Below are 5,712 nucleotides of genomic sequence, written 5' to 3' on the forward strand. Positions count from 1 at the left end.
GGCCGCCATTTTTGCACTGCTGTGCAGGATGTAACAACTAGTGACCGTTCAAAACCATTGACGAATTACGCACGTGGCCCGAGGAATAAAAGGTTGCTTGTGCTCTTTCAGTCCTTCTGTTTCGCGTACTCGAAGGTTAGGGTTGGTTTCATAGATACCCTTTATACAACCCCTGCACGTACGTTCCGAGCGGTGGTGTGTCTGAAATATTTTACTCGTCGACTGAGAAGAAAAACCGCATGATTTCAATGCTTGGCGTCGCGGTGCTGCCCTCCATCACACGGATGTCAAAGAAAGGGTGAAATGTGGGTGAAACTGGGTGTGATTACCGCATTGCGTGACTCATCCTCTGTGACGTTAGGCTGAATTCTGAGGAATCTGGCGACACTGTGACTTCATTACCCCACCCCACAACCCACATGAAGTTCTGAGCTCTTGCCTTTCTTTCAGTCGTGTCGACAAGTCAGTTTGAAGCTTAGCTGAGGTCTGGGGTGACGTCACTGTGCGCCATGCCTTTGCGTCATTCCGGAGGAAAGTTGTAGGCATCCGTGAACCAAATTTCGTACTTATGCGCCGCAATGGGAGGCAATTACGCGGTTTCGAAAAACCGATCCTTTAATTGTGTTGCTAAGTGTAGTTCACAGTCTGTGGCTAAGCCATGTCTCCGCAATATCCGTTCTTTCAGGAGTGCTAGTTCTGCAAGGTTCGCAGGAGAGCTTCTGTAAAGTTTGGAAGGTAGGAGACGAGGTACTGGCAGAAGTAAAGCTGTGAGTACCGGGCGTGAGTCGTGGTTCGGTAGCTCAGTTGGTAGAGCACTTGCCCGCGAAAGGCAAAGGTCCCGAGTTCGAGTCTCGGTCGGGCACACAGTTTTAATCTGCCAGGAAGTTTCAAATCTAAAATTCTTTGATTCGATGTTGATCGTGTAGAATTTTGTGTTTCACCTTAAAGAAAGTAGTATGGCAGCTAGTCGATATGTTGACATCACTTTGGAATCCTACAAGTACACCATAATTAATCATTTCTAGAATAAATTTCTTTCTTGCCTCATGGCTCTCTCCTAGTATTTTTTTCTTTCGTTCAGAGCACTTAACGGTACCGTCGCTCCAGGTGCAGTGATCCCATGTTTTTCTTGCTAAACATTATGCACTGAGGTGACATAAGCCATGGGATAGCGATATGAACATATACATATGACGCCAGTGTCGCGTACAAAGGTACAAGAGCATAGTGAATTGGCGGAAATATTTTGTATTCAGGTGATTCAAGTGAAAATCAACGCAGTTATGGCCGCATTACGGGAACTAACACACTCTGAACGCGGAGTGGTAGTCGGAGCGAGAAGCGTGAGACATTCCATTTCTGAAATCGTTAGGGAATTCAATATTCCGAAATCCACAGTCTCAAAAGTGTGACGAGAATACCTAATTTCAGGCAGTACTTCTCATCACGGATAACGCAGTGGCCGACGGCCTTCACTTAACGACCTAGAGCAGCTGCGTTTGCGTAGAGTCGTCAGACGAGCAGCACAGCATTAAATAATTTCAGAAGTCAATGTGGGAACTACGACGAGCGTATGTGTTAGGACAGTGCGGTTAAAGTTTGTGGTAATGGGCTATGGCAGCAGAGAATCTATGCGAGTAACTTCGCTAACAGCGTAACATCGCCTGCAGTGCCTCTGCTGGGCTCATGACTATATGGGTTTGAACCTAGACAACTGGAAAACCATGGTCTGGTCAGATAAGCTCCGATTTCAGTTGGTAAGATCTGATGGTAAGGTTAGAGCGTGGACAGACAAGACGAAGACATGGATCCATGTTGCCAAAGAGGCACTGTGTGAGCTGGTGGTGGCTCAATAATGGTGAAGGCTCTGTTTACATCGAATGGACTGGGTCCCAATGGACTGTGAATGGTTATGATCTGCTTCTTGTAGACCATGTGCACCCATTCATGTCCTTCATTTTTCTAAACAACGATGTCATGTCACCGGTCCACAATGGTTCACAACTGGTTTGAATAACATTCTGGATAATTTGTGTGAATTATTTGGACACATATGTCACCCAGTATGAATCCCATCGAACATTTATGGGATGCAATGGAGAGGTCATTTCTTGGACAACAGCCTGCACTGGCAACACTTCTTCAATAAATTATGGACGCTTATAGAGGCAGCATGACCTCTGCATAGGACTTCCAATATTTTTTTTTTTTTTAGTCTATACCTCGCCGAGCTGCATTGGGCAAAAAGAGGTGGGACACGATATTAGGAAGTATCGCATGACCTTTGTCACCTCAATATAATTTTCGCCTCAGGTGAGCAGTACTTCAAACTGGCTCTGAGCACTATGGGACTTAACAGCTGAGGTCATCAGTCCCCTAGAACTTACAACTACTTAAACCTAACTAACCTAAGGACATCACACACATTCATGCCCGAGGAAGGATTCAAACCTGCGACCGTAGCGGTCACGCGGTTCCAGACTGAAGCGCCTAGAACCGCTTGGCCACCACGACCGGCTGAACAGGACTTATCAATAATATGGGAGTGTCTTGTGAAAACTGACATGTCACCAACAATATGGATGACTATATAAAGCAGACTATCACGGCCCCATTACTGCTGATTTTTGTTTTATTGGCGTTAGGTCTGGTACAAAACGTATTTTTGTCTCTAAAACTTTGTGTCCCAGTGCGGCAGTCATCATCGGAGGCTACAAAGACTGAGTAGAAATTGGAAAGTTAAGCATGCTCAGCAAACCTAACTGTTTGTTTCAAGCAATAGTCGTTTCTGAAGTCATCAGGCCGCTGCCTAAGATCACGGACCGCGCCGATGTATGTTATGGAGCCTTTAATGTGGAAAAGAGTTGTGCTGTTCCCTTTACCGAGCATTAAGGTCCACAGATTCTCTTAGCCCTTCTTCTTTCCTGTTAATATCGTTGCTGTGCTTCTGAATCTCTTTTACCTCTCTCCACATCCCAGCATAGTAGCGACTCGATCTTGAGCAATCTATTGCTCGTTTAACTTTGAAACTGTTACCTGAATCTTTATAGCCCCCTTGCGTCATGAGACGAAACTCGAGGTACGGAAATACGTCATTGACCTCGGTGTAATGCTCAGGTATACTGATGTTAAGGGTCCCTATAAATAAAATCAAATGTCTCATAAGGTAGAAGCAAGACTCCTTCTTGTTCCACCTCTGTAATACTTACTCAGTAAATATTCCACGTAATTTGATGCCGCCGCCACCCAAGCCGTTTTGTTTTTAATTCTGCTGCGGAGTGCAAGGTGGACGCTCTTAAGAGGATTCTCGCTCGGCTGGATAAAGTGTGCTGGAGAGCGCTGGGAGGATTCCAGCCACAGGCGCCTGCGGCCGAGCCACAATTACATTCAAGAGGATGGCACCAGGTAATGCTGCGCCAGACGCAAAGAGCGCAACCAACATGTAAAGCCGCACTGCTCGGTCCGATTTCCTAATATTTCTCTAGTCACTGATACCTCTGCCTCTTAAAGATGAACTCTGTAAAACACCCAGTAAATTCGTGCAGCACTCAATCTTCCTTATTCGTCAGCTGTTCCACTGTCTGTCATCTTGTTTTCGTAGTTTACAGACGGTGACAGTGAAAGTTACATAGCGGAAGTCTTCACAGTGAAGTTGATGAGGAAACTAGAAAATTTAAGTGAAACATATTGCAAAACCACACACCCACACAGAATGTTCCACATAGGATTAGTTAACGTCCAGCCTAACCATAACATTCTCGTAAAATTTCAAAGTAAATAACTTTTCTACATTAAGTTCTACATGGTTGCAGATGACACATTGTGAAATAAAGCAAGTTCAATAAAAAAAAAAAAAACGTAAAATCGCAGGGAAACCGCAACATATGGTACAAGGTATGTACGTAAAACTTTGTTTGCTCCTCGAATTTATGAATACTGTCTTAAAAGCTGAAATTTATGCATGTTACATGTTTAGCAGGAAGAAAATAAAAACCCCACTGGTGATGCTGAATCTTCAGCAAAATATGTCCAATAAATAGAAGAAAAGATAAAATGGTGTTCTGCTCAAAGTGAACCCCTCCAAAAGCAGATCTATTTGTAATCCACATGTTTTCGAAAACAGCTCGGAAACAGATGAAAGAGTTAGTGTCCTCAAAATCTTTATAAAACTAGTAATTCTTTCAAGGCCACAATGAATTCTTCAGACTTCGCCTTTTTTAACACCAGTGAGCTTTGCGGAACTTGACTTCCTTTGTCGGAACGTGTCCCTTCTACAATGTGATTTTCTTTTTAAATACATCTCCATCAACTCAATTATAAATTACCCTGCGCTGTCTTACTTCGGGCAGAGTGCAGTCAAGTCCACTTAAAACGCTAAGTCTGCACTCCATTCCGGCTATTTTAATTTTAGTTCCTGCACCATGTTTCCTTCACAGATTCAACAATAGCAAGTTTAAAAACCCAAAATCGTTCCAGGCATGCCCCTTGACTTAACTAACTACTTCGCAGTAATAGATGAGGTCTCCATACTCTTCAGTTAGTTCCATTGGAAAGTGTGACAACTGACAATGGAATATTGCGCGCGACATCACCAATTTCTTCACATGCTCCTGGACTGCAAATGTAGCTGAAAGTGCTTTCTGATGTGCAGAACAATTAATCCCGTCTGACGATCGTTATAACTTTCTGCTCTTTCATTGTAAACTAAATCTTTAAATCCTTTCTGCTTCATCTTTATATGTTTCATTGCAAATATGCAGTCCGTGTCACTAATGCGAATTGAGAAATCTCACGCCTCTCTTCTGTCATTCCCATTCTTTTTAACGGATGGCTACAACAGATCATTAGACTTCCTCTTTTTGGGCAAACAACCACTGGATCTGTGAACGTCTTTCATAATAGGAACAGATAGCGAAGAAAAACCAGTACTGCCAACAGGATTCTGCCGAACTCAGAGAGTTGCGCCGACCGCAAAATGCCTCACTGCAATGCTGAATGAAATGTCGCGCTGTACTGAGTACTGCCGGGAAGGACCGAGCAAAGCCACAAGACAGACTAGGACTTAACCCACCCGTAGCCCGCACACGCTGCACACGTGAAGCTCGGTACGCCGTGGTCGGCCGTTCTGATAATCGATCTCCTCCCTTACTGACAAAGGCTCCACTGTCGCTGAAATGAATGTCCAAAGTTTATTAGGAAAGCATCTGCTTTTAGTTTGCAACCGTCTATTAGTCCACCTATCTCTCCTCATCTCCTCCTCCTCTCCTCCCTCCGTCAATATCCTTTTGGCCCTCCCCCCTCCCCACCTCCCTCCTGTTACTCTGTAGATTCCATCCAACCTATCTATCCACCTACTCAACACCTCATCCTCCATCCATTTCTTCCTGCCCCTCTCTCCGATCTCCACCCATCTGATCCTACACCTCTCTCTGTTTATCTGCTCTACCCTCCATCTCTCTGTCCATCTGCCCCTCCTCCCTCTGTCCATCTAGTCCTTCACCCTCTGTTGATCTCCTCCTCTCCATAAAATTCCATCTCCTCCTCCCCCTCTCTTTGTCTATCTCCTTCTCCCCTCTTTTCATCTCCTTCTCCTCTTTGTCACTTTCCCCCTCCCCTCTGTCTGCTGCTTCCCTCTATCTGTGTCCGCCTCCTTCTTCAACCTCTTCCCTTCTCTGTCCACATTATCATCCCCTCCACAATAGGAGTCTAGTG

The 5,712-nt window shown here is 44.7% G+C and overlaps 1 non-coding gene across 1 annotated transcript; it reads left to right on the top strand.

Annotated features, from left to right (window-relative positions):
• Positions 1-789: 789 nt before the first annotated feature.
• Positions 790-864, top strand: Trnas-cga. Its single transcript has one exon. It is a non-coding gene; the product is annotated as a tRNA-Ser (tRNA).
• The last annotated feature ends 4,848 nt before the right edge of the window (positions 865-5,712 follow it).

This window comes from Schistocerca piceifrons, chromosome 6, assembly GCF_021461385.2.
Source record: "Schistocerca piceifrons isolate TAMUIC-IGC-003096 chromosome 6, iqSchPice1.1, whole genome shotgun sequence".
Classification (NCBI taxonomy): domain Eukaryota; kingdom Metazoa; phylum Arthropoda; class Insecta; order Orthoptera; family Acrididae; genus Schistocerca; species Schistocerca piceifrons.